This window comes from Panulirus ornatus, chromosome 26 (genome assembly GCF_036320965.1).
Source record: "Panulirus ornatus isolate Po-2019 chromosome 26, ASM3632096v1, whole genome shotgun sequence".
NCBI lineage: Eukaryota > Metazoa > Arthropoda > Malacostraca > Decapoda > Palinuridae > Panulirus > Panulirus ornatus.
The window spans coordinates 4066412-4082897 of record NC_092249.1 but is presented as its reverse complement, the minus strand read 5'-3'; the positions used below and the strand labels follow the sequence as shown (position 1 = coordinate 4082897).

The 16486-nt window shown below is 44.9% G+C and overlaps 1 long non-coding RNA gene and 4 other non-coding genes across 6 annotated transcripts in view; all 5 read left to right on the top strand.

Moving 5' to 3' along the window:
• LOC139757411 (uncharacterized) overlaps positions 1–16486 on the top strand; it is a 158133-nt gene that overhangs the window by 124617 nt on the left and 17030 nt on the right. The gene's annotated exons all lie outside the window — the stretch shown is intronic.
• TRNAV-AAC (transfer RNA valine (anticodon AAC)) lies at positions 4657–4729 on the top strand. The gene has a single exon. It is a non-coding gene; the product is annotated as a tRNA-Val (tRNA).
• TRNAV-AAC (transfer RNA valine (anticodon AAC)) lies at positions 6297–6369 on the top strand. The gene has a single exon. It is a non-coding gene; the product is annotated as a tRNA-Val (tRNA).
• Positions 8281–8353, top strand: TRNAV-AAC (transfer RNA valine (anticodon AAC)). Its single transcript has one exon. It is a non-coding gene; the product is annotated as a tRNA-Val (tRNA).
• Positions 8730–8802, top strand: TRNAV-AAC (transfer RNA valine (anticodon AAC)). The gene has a single exon. It is a non-coding gene; the product is annotated as a tRNA-Val (tRNA).

Genomic DNA, 16486 nt, shown 5'->3' with positions numbered 1-16486 from the left:
AAAGTTTTAATACAGTATAAAACTTTTTGAAAAAAACCTTCGCGTCTTCCCACAGTTATTAAAAGTTGTAATAAAGTAAAAAAAAAAAAAAAAATAGAAAAAAAACTTCTCTTCCTCCACAGTTATTAAAAGTTTTTAATAAAGTGTAAGACTCCTCTTTCTCATTTTTTCCCCCCTCGCATGATATTTTCCCCACATGCGTTCGTTCTTTCCCCCCGTTGTGGCTGGTGGTGGTGGTAGTGGACAAAGCTTCAGCCTTCCCCTCACATGTGGAACTTAAGGATTACCTTCTGCAATCTCCCCGTCTCCGCCACCGCCAGCCCAAAAGGTCTTTCCAAAGATGGAGGAATTGATGAGCGAAGCTGAAAGTGACTTTATTGAAAAGGGGGTTCGTGGTGAGTGGGTGGGTGGGTGCCAGCCATGTCCCTAGATGCTTTATGAATGGGTCTCCTACTACTACCACCTCCTCCGGTCCCCTTCTTGTAAAAGTTAGCCCAAGAGTTATAGAACGATTTGAAAGAAAAAAGGATTTAAGGTTATTTTGAAGTAGGGTTGGATGGCCTCTCAAGAGAAATGTAGTGTTAGAAAACGACAGTGATTCTGTAGTGCTTTCGAAAAGGCACGTTTGAAAAGTGATTGTAGACTTTATTTCTTTTTTTTTTTTTTTGAGGGTTTAAGTCTCGTAGTTTTTTTCGTGGGTTCTGTGAAGTTAGAATGTGATAATAAAGTATGGGAAGACATGTTTCGTACACCCTTAAAGGTGATGGTATGTGACCCCGATCACGTCTGTACGACCCTAGAGACACGACCCTTGAATACGACTTTACTACCCTTGGGTGTGACGACATGGCTTTCGAGGAGGCCCTTAAAGGGTCAGGTCAAAGGTCAAGCCATCCTTCCCTAAGGGTTCGGTCGTACCGTCGTGTTCTAGGGTCGTACAGAACAGCGCTTCGCTGGAGGAAAACACAGACGACGTAGCGCCGGGGTAGAGAGAGAGAGAGAGAGAGAGAGAGAGAGAGAGAGAGAGAGAGAGAGAGAGAGAGATGGAAGGGCTTTTGAAGATGTCTCTCCCTAAGCTTAGACGCCACTGAGAATAAGCTCAGCTTAGAACTCATGTGCAGCGCGGATGGATACTGAACTTTGTTAGGGGGATTAACGTGCGTGTGTGTGTGTGTGAGTGCGTGTGTGCGTGTGTGTGTGTGTGTGTGGGTGTGTGATCCATGGCCGTGGTTAATGCACCGTAGTGTGGTATTAAGGGTAATTCCTGTGTGGTGTTGGTGACGCCTAGTTGGTCAAATTGAACTCGTTCTGCCACCATTGTAGCCTGGCTGTTGGGAGGTGACATCCTCTCTGGTACGAATTAGCCCAAGCTGTTGGCACGAGAATTCGACCTGCCACCGATTAACCCAAGCTGTTGGCACGAGAACCCGACCTGGTACCAATTAGCCCAAGCTGTTGGCACGAGAATTCGACCTGCCACCGATTAACCCAAGCTGTTGGCAGGAGAACCCGACCTGGTACCAATTAACCCAAGCTGTTGGCAGGAGGACCCGACCTGGTACCAATTAACCCAAGCTGTTGGCAGGAGGACCCGACCTGCCACCGATTAGCCCAAGCTGTTGGCAGGAGAACCCGACCTGGTACCAATTAGCCCAAGCTGTTGGCACAAGAATTCGACCTGCCACCAATTAACCCAAGCTGTTGGCAGGAGAACCCGACCTGCCACCAATTAACCCAAGCTGTTGGCAGGAGAACCCGACCTGGTACCAATTAGCCCAAGCTGTTGGCACGAGAATTCGACCTGCCACCAATTAACCCAAGCTGTTTGGCAGTAGACCTCTCTACCCCTCTGCCACTCTCCACTCTGTTGGTAGCAGCTGCCACCAACGAGACACCACTCCCCCCCCCCCCTCCTCGATGTTGTCACCAACACCCCCCCCCCCTCACCACCACCATCACTGACATGTATCGACATCTGACACGCCGCCATTCTCGTGCACTGATGACTTTTTCGACGCGTATTGCCGGAGTTGTATTTATATTTGCATACGTCTCGTTACGTATGCGCGAAAGTTGTCTGGCAGAATATCGTCTACAAGTTAGTTAAAAGATGAATGAGTATTGAGATTTTTTTTTGGGGGGGGGGGGTTGGAGGGGGTCAAAGGTTACGGAGGGGGTCAAAGGTCACGAAAGGTCACACTGGAGAAGTCTGGTGCTTGAATTCGTCGTCTTGCTTGGGTTGGTTATGGCTTATGGTAATGCGGTGGTTATGTCTGGTAGTTTGGGTATGATTAACGTCTCTATGGGACGATGTTGGTTAGCATCGTCTTCACTTCAGCCGTTCGTCCACTGCGCTGTGTTAGAGGCGAGTTTAGGTTGAGGATGACCTGATTTTTGAAGTGTGACCTCTTTGCTCAGCCTGGTTCTGTAGGGTCAGGTCAAAGGTCAGGTAGTGCTACGGAGTCGCACCGTCGTGCTCAAGGGTCGTACCGTCGTCCTCAAGGGTCGTACCGTCGTGCCCAAACGTCGTACCGTCGTGCTCAAGGGGCGTACCGTCGTGCTCAAGCGTCGTACCGTCGTGTTCAAGCGTCGTACCGTCGTGCTCAAGGGTCGTACCGTCGTGCTAAAGGTCGTGCCGTCTTCGTGCACGGTGGTCGTTCCGTCGTACTCATGGGTCGTACCCCTTGCGTCCTCAGGGATCGTGCAGTCACTCTCGAGAGTCGTACACGTCATGCACGAGGGTCGTACACGTCATGCACGAAGGTCGTACACCCGGCATATGCCAAGTGCGCGCGCGTGACCTAAGCGGAATTCATCGCCACGCTGGAAAACTGGCCAACACCTCATCAAATATTGGTGTGTGCAGGTGGTGGGGTGGGCGGCAGGTGGTGGGGTGGGCGGCAGGTGGTGGGGTGGGTGGCAGGTGGAAGGGTGGGCGGCAGGTGGTGGGGATGGGTGGCAGGTGGAGGGTTTGGGCGGCAGGTGGAGGGTTTAGGCGGCAGGTGGAGGGTTTGGGTGGCAGGTGAAGGGTTTGGGCTGCAGGTGGAGGGTTTGGGCGGCAGGTGGAGGGTTTGGGCGGCAGGTGGAGGGTTTTGGGCGGCAGGTGGAGGGGTGGGGGGCAGGTGGAGGAGTGAGCGGCAGGTGGATGGGTGGGTGGCAGGTGGAGGATTTGGGCGGCAGATGGAGGGTTTGGGCTGCAGGTGGAGGGTTTTGGGCTGCAGGTGGAGGGCTTTGGTGGCAGGTGGAGGGCTTGGGCGGCAGATGGAGGGTTTGGGCGGCAGGTGGAGGCGGTGGGGCAGGTGGAGGGCTTTGGTTGCAGGTGGAGTGCTTGGGTGGCAGATGGAGGGTTTGGGCGGCAGTGGGAACTCATAAATGAGGCCGACGTAAAGATGAGTCCCGAGTGCGTCAATACTCACAGTTTGGTAATGAGGCATTAACACTCACAATCTGACCTCATCAGGAGGTGGAGGTGTGTGAGGGAGGAGTAGATGGTGGATGAGGTAGAGGGAGGGAGGTTGTGGGGTGGGGTAGAGTTGGAGTGGTCAGTTAGGAGGGTAGGCGTAAGGAATATACCTTGCGCGTGTGATCAAGTATATTCCTATGCGTCCACGGGGAAAATAATTATTACGCTCAAAAAATTCGGGATGGCAATGGCTAACCCTCTTTCACCCGTACTAAGTAATCTTGATATGAGATTTTTCGACACAAAATTACGAAAGGATATCTTACCTTCACATGCAATTTTGGTTTAGGTATGTAGATGATGTTCTTTGTGTTTGGCCAACAAATGAAAATTTACAAACATTTCTCCCCTTACTTAACAATTTAGTACCTTCCATCAAATCTATAGATGAATAGATAGATAGATACATACATACATAAATGCATACATGAATAGATAGATAGATAGATAGAAAGGTGGATAGATAGAATGATGTAGATAGATATATGTGTCAGGATCTACGTGTGTGGTTTATGGGCTCTTAAATTGGCCCATATCAATAGACGCAACGAAGGAAAGTTTTCGAATAATTTTTTTTTTTCAGATCTCGTTTAAAAGTTGATAAAGGAATTTGATCAAAAGTTGGCATAGAACTTTGTAATAAGTTAAATTACCTAAAGCTAAACTTTGAGCCAATTTTTTTTTATATTCACTGGCGAAGATAAAAGGGTTTATTATTGGTTTTTCTGTCATTTGGAGTCGACATGTAATTGGGGTAATTACGGGATCAATGATTACATTCTAATCACGTACAGTATCATTATAGCCTGTTTTGTTATCTCTTGTCATTATCATAGATCACAACTTATCTTCCACGACGGTACGATCCTTTGAGTACGACGGGACGATCCATCTCGCCAAGGGTCGTACCGTCGTGTCTAAGGGTCGTACCGTCGTGATCAAGGGTCGTATCGTCGTGATCAAGGGTCGCACCGTCGTGATCAAGGGTCGTATCGTCGTGATCAAGGGTCGTACCGTCGTGATCAAGGGTCGTATCGTCGTGATCAAGGGTCATACCGTCGTGCTCAAGGGTTGTACCGTCGTGCTTACGGGTCGTACCGTCGTGATCAAGGGTCGTACCGTCGTGCTCAAGGGTTGTACCGTCGTGCCCAAGGGTCGTAATGTGGTCGTCATAAGGTAACCAGCCACACCATGTGCTCATGGTGTAGTGGTTATCACATCTGTCTAACACACAGAAGGTCCCAGGTTCGAGCCCTGGTGAGCACAGACGGTTTTATGTTTAGTTATTCATAAGATATTATTATTATTATTATTATTATTATTATTATTATTATTATAGTTATAATAATAATAGTAATAATAATATTAATAGCAATAATGATAAAAAATGATCAATTTTATCAATATTGTTATTATTATTATTATTATTATTATTATTATTATTATTATTTTGATTTCGTTTTGGTAAATCAGATTTCATTATTCTCTATTTATTAATTGAGCTTTGTCAGAATAAAGACAAGTGATTACACAGTTCAAAGTAAACTGAAATAAAGAGAGGGAGCCATGTGGACCCCCCCCCCTACCTTTATTGAATACTTTTCGTGCAGTGTTCTATATATTCTCACTGTTCCCAGCGTTTCCAGTTTATATGTATTTTTTGATTGTTTTTTTCCAATTGTTTTGTGCAAGTGACAATTCTTGTTTAATTCACTGTGTGTGTGTGTGTGTGTGTGTGTGTGTGTGTGTGTGTGTGTGTGGACAAGGTTCTCTGTATCGCTTTTGTTCGTATGTTTCCTTTGTTGTAAGGTTGTCTATAGCGAAGCATTTCGTTGTAAACTACGGAATACGTCGTCGATGAAAACAAGGCTTTTAACCATTATTATATCTATTTTGAAACCATGTCTACTGCTCGCCCTCAAATTGGTTCTCTAGAGACCATTTATGATCGTTCACCATTTGGGTGGTTTTCTAAAACCTTATGCCATAAGGATGGTTCTCTAGAAACCATTTGGTTGATTTATCAGCAGGACGCTTTCAAAGAGACCATGTTTGCCTCATTCACCATAGAATCGTTTTCTAGACACGTATAGAGTCTCTGTGAGGCTACAGTTGCCCGGGATTTTCGCCTCTAAGGTTTAGATTTTTGTCGTGTGAGTGTGAAGCTGTGAACCCACTCACTGTATTCATGAGAGATTTGAAGGCTATAGGAATTAGTCTACAGTTTACGTAAACTACGAATGGTTCACATGTTGTACAGTTAGAGGGAGGAGGCTGTAATTCGAAAATATTTGAAATAAGGTTAAATATTCAGTATAAGGTTAAGTATTTAGTATGAGATTAAATATTCAGTATAAGGTTTCATTCAGTATGTTGAATATTTAGTATAAGATTAGATATTCAGTATAAGGTTAAATATTCAGTATAAGGTTTTATTCAGTATGTTAAATACTCAGTATAAAATTAGATATTCAGTATAAGGGTAAATATTAAGTATAAGGTTATATTCAATGGGTTGAATATCTAGTATAAGATTAGATTTTCAGTATAAGGTTATATTCAAAATGTTGAATATTTAGTATAAGATTAGATATTCAGTATAATGTTAAATATTAAGTATAAGATTATATTCAATATGTTAAATATTTAGTATAAGATTAGATATTTAGTATAAGGTTAGATATTTAATGTACGGTTGAGTATTTAAACATAAGGTTAGATTTTGATATCGCATACCATAGCGAAACATATTCTCGACGAATTCATATTGTCATTTAGAATTATATAAAGTAATTTAACGTAATTCCTTGGCTTGTGAAGTACCACTCACATGGTGCTCATGGTGTAGTGGTTATCACATCTGTCTAACACACAGAAGGTCCCAGGTTCGAGACCTGGTGAGCACAGACGTTTTGAATAAAGTTGTGGCCTAATGTTCCTTAGTGCGCTATTATGACTTCACTTCAGGACACTTCAGCACGTTTGTCTACGTGTTCGGTACGTGTATTGACCCGGAATATCACACCAGCCGAAGGTTGTGTTAAAACAGAAGGAAAAAAAAAACGCCTTTATTGACATTTTTTTCGTTTTCTTTGCTCTCCCTCGTTTTCTGTGTGTACTTCCTATTTTCATGCCTTATCTGGTTATTTCATAAACGTTATTGTAATGTCTTTTTTCGAACGCTTTTACATGTCTGTTATATTTTATGTGGTGCAGATATTTTGGTATTGAAAATTTTTATATTTTTCACTCGTTCCTTTTCTTTTGTTATATTTTCTTTCTGGATTGACTGGTACACTCTTTGTTGCGTGATGAATTTGTACATTAAACTTTCTACGATGTTCAGTGATATATATATATATATATATATATATATATATATATATATATATATATATATATATATATATATATATATTTTTTTTTTTTTTCTTGCTGGGAAGCCCAGCGGAGTGGTGGGAAACGGAGATGGAGGAGACACTTCACAGTACGGTAGTTAAGAATTCCCATTATGTTGGTAATTACCTGATTTTGTAATTACCGTACAGGTTAGGAGGAAGGGGTTCCTTCTCTCTCTCTCTCTCTCTCTCTCTCTCTCTCTCTCTCTAGGTACTCGTAGGTAGCTTCTGTCCGTGTGTCTGTATTTCAGTCTGCGTCCTTTCCATGCGTTTCTTACCCTGTCTGTGCGTGTCTGTCTGTCTGTCTGTCTCACTACGCCCCGCAAGTCAGTCAGTGTCCAGGGTTCGCATCCCGCCGACTCGTCAGGGGTGGCTGGCCCGCTGAGTACACCATAGCCCCACCTTCTCCTCCGGGCGCTTCCTTATCGATCTAGGGTGGATGCGAACCGAGGCCCTCAAGTTAACACGGACGATTACAACACACCCTGGGTGAGGTGGAGGGTTAGGGTGAGGGAGTGGCGAGTGATAAGGGAGTCCAATCCTTCACTATGCCGTCTCCATCTATAGTGGTGGGTGGTGAGGGAGCCTCCTTCTTCACTCTACTCTCTCCATCTATGTAGATTAGAGATGTAGGATATTATTACTATCCTCCAGCAGATAACCTCGTCATAGACTATCAGGTCTTCAATTATCTGGCTGGCTTTCCCATGTACACCATTAATTGACCTCATTTATCTTGTGAAGTATTAGATCAAAGGATAATTGATGAATTGATTTATGTAGAAAATACATCAACACTAATTGAGGCTAACTGATAATAGCTATTAGTAAGATTATTATTAGATACTGAACGAAAACACGCAGAACAATTGCTTCTCAGAACCATTTAACCATTTGCAAATGGCAAGCAATTTCGACAGTGTAAGATTTTGTAAGCCGGGCAGTTTTATGATAGTGGATGCTTATGGTGTAGTGGTTATAGCATCTGTTTAACACTGAGAAGGTCCCAGGTTCGAGACCTGGTGAGCAGTGTTCTCTGTTTTAAATGGTTTTCTTAAGTTATTTGGCGAGGCTCCATAAGCACTGTGTCGTCGCAGGCGATCAAACTTTACATATCATAACTCTTTGAACGCATTACGATACGTCTCTTGAGCACGACGGTACGATCCTTGAGCACGACGGTACGACCCTTGAGCACGACGGTACGACCCTTGAGCACGACGATACGAGCCTTTAGCACGACGATACTACTCTTGAAGCACACAGCCTTACGACCCATGGATATAGTGGTCCTGGTTTGGACCAGAACCTCTGTGTGGCAAACCTCCATACCCAAGGGTCGTACCGTCGTGCTCAAGGGTCGTACCGTCGTGCCCAAGGGTCGTAATGTGGTCGTCATAAGGTAACCAAACACACCATGTGCTCATGGTGTAGTGGTTATCACATCTGTCTAACACACAGAAGGTCCCAGGTTCGAGCCCTGGTGAGCACAGACGTTTTATTATTATTATTATTATCATTATTATTATTATCATTATTATTATTGCTATTGTTATTATTAGTATCATTATTATTATCATCATCATCATTATCATTACCAGTTTAATTCTTCAACCACACCACTTGTTTATATATCTTCAATCGAGTGCATAATTATAGACCTTAATTATTCTTGTATCTCAATAATAGCTTGAGACAGTATTCGAACGCTCCCTTAAAATACAGTCCTTATATTACGTAAGTTTATCCGCATGTAATACAGTTCGTTTGTGATACAAAATCGATTCTAAAAGTGCTCTTTGGTTGACTGTATCACAGGGTAGGGAGATGTGAGCCACAGATTCTGTATTTCGAGGTGAGTTCACCATGTGCTCATGGTGTAGTGGTTATCACATCTGTCTAACACACAGAAGGTCCCAGGTTCGAGCCCTGGTGAGCACAGACCGTTTTTATCATGTGTACCGTGTGTGTGTGTGTGTGTGTGTGTGTAAGTAATGGGACTTGAGCCACGTCTGCGAAAGGGTGCGATGAGGATGGAATATGGCGATGGGGGAAGGAATTAAGAGAGATATAGAGAGAGGGATGGAGGTGTGTGGCCAGCCAGGTGAGCTGTGCTTGGCGAACGGCCAGAGAATAGACGCTAGGGGTGGTGTGGTGGGGGAAGGGGGGGGTATGTATGTTGGGGGTTGGGTGAGGGGGAGGAGGGAATGGGGGGGGTGTGTCCCACGTGGTCGTTTTGGGGGAAGGGAAGTGGCGGCTGGGATAGTCGTTCTCGACCCCCAAAAAGTCCCCTGGGCCTCCTCCATCCCACCACATCCCTCACTCCCTCTGAGCCTGGGATGTGTGTATGTATACATACAATTTTTTTTTTTTTCATCCCGTTAACAGCGGTGTAGTTTACTGTACGGGCCGTGTTCATCCTGTGATCGGCAGCGCAAAAGGATTACACAGGTTACGAAGATGGGGTCTCTCTCTCTCTCTCTCTCTCTCTCTCTCTCTCTCTCTCTCTCTCTCTCTCTCTCTCTCTCTCTCTGACCCCAGTGGGTAAATGAGTACAATACCCAGTGGTGATCCTAGCTCCCTCCTGTACAATACCCAGTGGTGATCTTAGCTACCTCCTGTTTTCCTGTGAGCCAGGGTTCGATTCCCAGGTAACAATATCTTAAAAGATTACCGGCGCGTGTGTGATACATGTTCTCATACATCATTTCAGAAGTTACAGGAGTAATTTCAGTACATAGTTTAATACGTTACAGTCGATTATTCATTTTTTTTACAGGGGGAAATTACAGTTACAAAATCACAGGCCTCGGGAATTTTACCATAAATTACAGCGTCATTTTCATGCAGGTTTTTTCATTTAAATTTCTGAAATTTAAATGCCTTTCAGCTGGTGTGCTGTGACAAGTCGCTGAGAACGTGGGATAAGTCTGTAATAATAATGATAATAATAATAATAATGATAATAATAATAATAATAATAATAATAATAATAATAATAATATTAATAATAATAATGATAATTATGATAATAATGATAATCAGAGCAAGTCCAGATATTGCATTATCAGCGAATTATTGTATTTATTTAGTAAGAAGAAAACAGCAACTTTTCGTATTCAATAGAATTTTTCAGTTTCAAAATTATCTCATGGCGCGAATAGGTTAATTATGCATAAAAATCTAAATTTTTATTTTTTTTATGAGAGAGAGATCGAAGATTATATTACTGAGGTCATCTTGTTGATAAATACATTATTGAGGTAATTTCGTAGATGAATTGATTGTATATTATTGAGGTAATTTTGTAGATGGTTATGCTTTTCATTGTTCTACCGGTAATTTCAGTGATTTTTTTGAGTATTCTTCAACCCCAAATGATGTTCTCCAACCCCCAATTACCCTATCCAACCCCCTGTCTCCAACCCCAAATGATGTTCTCCAACCCCCAGTCTCCTTCTCCAACCCCCAGTCTCCTCCTCCAACCCCCAGTCTCCTCCTCCAACCCCCAGTCACCTTCTCCAACCCCCAGTCTCCTCCTCCAACCCCCAGTCTCCTTCTCCAACCCCCCAGTCTCCTTCTCCTACCCCAAGTCACCTTCTCCAACCCCCGGTCTCCTTCTCCAACTCCCCCAGTCTCCTTCTCCAACCCCAGTCACCCTCTCCAACCCCCGAGTCTCCTTCTCCAACCCCCCAGTCTCTTTCTCCAACCCCCCAGTCTCTTTCTCCAACCCCCCAGTCACCTTCTCCAACCCCCCCAGTATCCTCCTCCCTCCTCCTCCCCACCTTCGTATCCATCCCATTTTAATCCCAGTATCCCTGGTGTGTCCTTTGATGCTTGTCTTAGACATATTCTCCCTGGCTGTGAAAACTCCCGCCCTGGCTCGTAATGATCCTGCGTGACGTCATTCGCCTGTTTAAAAATGCGGGAGGTGGAGAATCCGTCGGACAAGCTGGTGTAGGGGAAAAAAATAATATCAGACTGCGTCAGAATCCTTCCTCTCGTACAGTAAATATATTTATAATTCCTTGAGGTTTTTATTTTTATTTTTGTTATTTATTTATTTACTTATTTTCTTTTTTGTAGAGCTGTAAGGTGTATTATTTTGATATATTCTTTTAGTTTTTTTTAAGGCTGTCAGATCCACTTTGTTATTCCTTTAGGTTTTGTAAGGATGCCAGAGCCACGTTGTAGATTCACTTTGGTATTCCTTTAGTTTTTGAAAGGCTCTCAAATCCACTTTGTTATTCCTTTAGGTTTTGTATACTTATCAGAAACACTTTCTTTTTCCTTTAGTTTTTGTAAGATTGAGAGATTCACTTTCTTATTCCTTTAGTTTCTGTAAGATTAATAGATCCACTTTCTGATTCCTTTAGTTTTTATAAGATTATCAAATGCACTTATTTTTTTCTTTCGTTTTTGTAAGATTCTTAGATCCGCTTTCTTATTCTTTTAGTCTTTATAGGATCATCAAATCCCCTTTACCCCTTAAATTGCATTCTAATTCCATTTCTCCTCCTTCAATCCTTGTCTGTGACGTAACTTCTTGTAACGCCATTCTCTCATCACCTATTTAACCATTTGTTCGTGAATCAGCCATTTAAGTGCGACTTGACGACCCCTTTCGAGTACAACCTGCCTTCCCCCTCCCCCCTTCATTGTGACGTAACCCTTTGATTACGATCATCCCCTTTTGAGTTCACTGATAATTTGGAGGAGGAGGTGATGAGATTGATTTTTTCTTGTACGTTGGAGGTTCCAGTCACGGACAGAAGTCCACGTCATGGCCAGGCCTTAATTGAAACTGCAGAGAGGATTATGCGAGGCAAAAGAGAAGAGACAAAGGAAAATATTTACGATATTTGGATGAAGTGAGAGAAAAAACTTGTCTTTTAAGATGTGTCAGGTCATAGTTATTGGGGAAGACATGAGAGGGTGAGAGTATTCTAAAGCTTGGAGGTGTAGGGAAAGAAACAGTTATCAAAACGGCCCACTCTCGAGTTGCCAACGGCCGCACAGTAACCATGTGATGCAGCAGCGTGTATGTGTGTGTGTGTGTGTGTGTGTAATCACATATTTGTACTGTATGGATAGTCTCTTACGCCCATAAGGTCCTATCTCGTGTGTGTGTGTGTGTGTGTGTGTGTGTGTGTGTGTGTGTTACAGAACAATTCATTCTTACATCTGTACTCTCAGGGGGTTGGCCATTGTGCCTCATGCTTCCATAAGACTTCATGAATATACATATACATTTTCATCAGACTTGACTGAACCTTCTAACACCACAACTGGAGATGTATACATGAGTGTAGTCTCCTGTAGACTAAGTCGGGTATGATGGTGTACAGGGTACACTATATTCCTCGTTGCCTTAGTGTCTCCAGAAGCGCAATATATTCTTTTTTTCTCCGGGGGGAGGGCGGGTCCTTTTGTCTGGGGAAGGGGGAGGAAGGGAGATGTTGCTACAGTGGGGTGGGGTGGGGATGGAGGAGGATAAGGGGGAGAGGGGAGGTTATTGATTCATGTCTTCAGCGAAGAGAAGATTTAATCTCCCATGATACAAGGGGGGGGGTCTCTCTCTCTCTCTCTCTCTCTCTCTCTCTCTCTCTTGCTTACGTTGGGGGGTGAATTCCAAAGGGCTGCGGGGTGGGGGAGAGGAAGAGGAAGGAGAGGGGAGGAAGGGGTTGGCTAGAGGGAGGAACCACCTATTCCCAAGTGGTTACGGCGGTGTTGTGAGAGGGGGGTGTGTGTGGGGAGGAGGAGGGTATCAAAGAGAGAGAGAGAGAGAGAGAGAGAGAGAGAGAGAGAGAGAGAGAGAGAGAGAGAGAGAGAGAGAGTAAGCGATTAATATGTTTTCTGGGAACTACCCTCCATGTCTTTTCTCTCGAGAATCTTGGGCGAAGGTACAGTCACATGGAGAGACGTGGGTGTGGGAGGTGTCGGCATAGGAGATAGGGGCCGTGGGATACCCCTCATCTGGGAGTTGACAGGGGCGTGAGAGGTCCGGGGCTTAATGTTGGGGGTGTTTGGGTAGCCGGGAGGGAGGTCTGGGGGGGATCCGTGGGATATCTTTGGCTGGGAGATAGCCAGCGTGGAAGATGTTTGTGTGGGGCCAAGGTGTGATGGCGCCCCGCCGGTGGGATAGTGAGAGAGAGAGAGAGAGAGAGAGAGAGAGAGAGAGAGAGAGAGAGAGAGAGAGAGAGAGAGAGAGAGAGAGAGAGAGAGAACTTTCCCGTGCGAGCAGGAGCTGGTGGTGTGGTGGGAACTTGGTAATAATGATAACACAGTCGTATCTTATCATCTGGGGTTCGCCTGAGACTCGACCCCTCTAGGGAACTTCCTGTTTGTCATCCGGAAAAGTTGATCTCAGATCCGGAATTCACACCGGCATAACCATCTGTCATCCGTGATATAGACCCCCCATCGTCCGGTATCCGCCCCCTGTGCTCCCCTTTTATTATAAGGGCAGCGTTGATATAGCGGCGACGGATTTAGGCCCAGAGCCGAGGAGCTTGGAGCAGTTTGGTATATTGAGTTCCTCCGTTGACACCGCCATGATTTGCATAATTACTCGAGGTCGATTCCTGGTTGGTTGAGCCATGTCACAGGTGGCGGGACAGGCCGCCCTATCCCCTGATTGGTTGAAACGTCGTAAGAGGCAACCAAGATCGACCTCTGATTGGTTGAGTCGTAGCCCTCAGGACAAGACGACTATTAAGCGCGGCGTTGTGATCTTTGAGCACGACGGTACGACCCTAAAGCACGACGGTACGACCCTTGAGCACGACGATACGACCACTGAGCACGACGGTACGACCACTGAGCACGATGGTACGACCCTTGAGTACGACGGTACACGCCCCCCCTGAGCACGACTGTACGACCCCTGAGCACGATGGTACGACCCCTGAGCACGACGGTATGATCCTTGAGCACGACGGTACGACCCCCTGAGCACGACGGTATGACCCTTGAGCACGACAGTACGACCACTGAGCACGACGGTACGACCCCTGAGCACGACGATATGACCCTTGAGCACGACGGTACGACCCCAGAGCACGACGGTATGACCCTTAAGCAAGTTAAAATGTCAGAATACCTTTTGCCAATAGCATTTGGGGAGGAAGGCATTCTACAACCACAGCCATGTATTTTTTGCAGGTAGTGTCTTGTGGTTGTGGAAACCACGTTTGTTGTGACTGCACACACACACACACACACACACACACACACACACACACACACACACACACACACACACACACACACACACGAGACCTGATCACAACCTTTTATAAGTATATGAACCGGATCGAGGACATGATTGTGAACATTTCTTTGACCGTTGTAAGGACAGAGCAACGAAAGGACATGACATGAAATTAAACACGACACTTGCAAGGAAAAGAAAAGATGTAAAGGAATACTTTAGTGTTATAAGAGTGGTGGGTGAATGGAATAGAATGGTTAGATACGTGGTTAATACAGAGAGCATACATAGATTGAAGAAGATGTGTGAATTTTCAAAGATTATGGAGACAATCACATGTTTACCAAATGGCATCCTAGCTTCGTCTCTTCGATGTATATCAACTGACTTTTATTTCTCTCCTGTGTCTCCCCTGATGATGTGATTATTACACGAAAGTGCACTTGGGAACTTATCGTGTTTCATTTTCCCCGTGGACTCATAGGAATATATATATATATATATATATATATATATATATATATATATATATATATATATATATATATATATATATATATATATATATATTTATGTAATTACACTCGTTTATTAATTACTGAATGCAATATTCACCCTCCAACCCCCCAGACCCTCGTGTTGAATGATTCACAATATCCTTAGCGATACCCTTCATGGGATATTAAGCCGTGCTGATGGTTATAATGCCGGCAATCTATACGTAATTGTTACAGCTGTAACGTTAGCAGCGTTGATGATGGAGGACGCGAGTAGTTTATGGAGGGGTTAGATACACCTACAGCCCTTGGAAACGATAATTCGACCCTTGGGTGGAAAGGTGTACGACACCCCTTGAGCGCGACGGTACGACACCCTTGAGCGCGACGGTACGACACCCCTGAGCGCGACGGTACGACGCCCCCTGAGCGCGACGGTACGACACCCTTGAACGCGACGGTACGACACCCCTGAGCGCGACGGTACGACACCCCTGAGCGCGACGGTACGACACGCTTGAACACGACGTTACGTCGACTATCTAACGTTTTAAGAAAGACGTAGCGCCGTTTACATCCCCCTTTCACTGGGCCTTCTGGCATTGCGTAAAATGCAGTGATCATACGCACCTGTTGCCCGGGTGGAGCGACCTGCCTGGGGATGAGAGAGAGAGAGAGAGAGAGAGAGAGAGAGAGAGAGAGAGAGAGAGAGAGAGAGAGAGAACGCAACTTCTGCGAATGATGTGTGTCGCTTAAAACTGGTTCTCAAGAGGGGCCCAGCTTACCTCAGCTTGGAGCCACTGTCCGTCCATCTGTTCCCGGCGTCCTTGACGAAGCTGAGCCGGAATGCTTATGGAGACGAGGCGTCGCGTGGAATTTGGTGTACTGTGGTGTTCACGGTCTTAGATTGCCCTGTGGGTCTTCCCCCGCCTGTGAGACGGGAGTGGGTAGGCCTCCTTCATCTGTGAGAGGGTCGAGTATCTCTCTCCCGTCTGTTTGAGGGAGAGAGTTTGGATCTCCCGTCTCTTAAAGAGAGTGTTAGCTCTCTTTTCTGTGAGAGTGTCGAGTATCCCTCTCCCGTCTGTTTGAGGGAGAGAGATAGGCTCTCCTGTCTCTTAAAGGGAGGGTGTTTGCTCTCTTTTCTGTGAGAGGGTCGAGTATCTCTCTCCCGTCTGTTAGAGGGAGAGAGATAGGATCTCCTGTCTCTTAAAGAGAGAGTGTTTGCTCTCTTTTCTGTGAGAGTGTCGAGTATCCCTCTCCCGTCTGTTAGAGGGAGAGAGATAGGATCTCCTGTCTCTTAAAGAGAGAGTGTTTGCTCTCTTTTCTGTGAGAGGGTCGAGTATCTCTCTCCCGTCTGTTTGAGGGAGAGAGATAGGATCTCCTGTCTCTTAAAGAGAGAGTGTTTGCTCTCTTTTCTGTGAGAGGGTCGAGTATCTCTCTCCCGTCTGTTTGAGGGAGAGAGATAGGATCTCCCGTCTCTTAAGGGGAGAGTGTTAGCTCATGTTTGTGAGAGGGGAGATGAGTTCTTTCGTGTGTGAGAGGGAGGGAGATTGGCTCCTCTAAGGGAATTTCACTAAGCCAGGGAGATATACAGAGTAAGAATCAGTTTTTTATTACATATTTTTATTTAATGCTTCTGTTTCTGCCATTTATTCATATATTCTTTATGCACCCGTTATTATTATATACCTTCATGTTCCGTTCGTTCGAAAGTGTTGTGTTTGCAAAGTAATAAAAAAAGGTCTTGTAAAGAGAAGGGTGCGTGAAGTAAGTGCTAATGGTATGTTTGTGGACTGAAAGCCACTAGCCCGTGTGTGGTTGTGGTAGGAAGAGAAGCAAAGGAGTGGCAATGGACAACCAATGAAGTGAAGTATTAAACTGGACAAGTTTGGTTACGCAATGAAATTGATTTGTG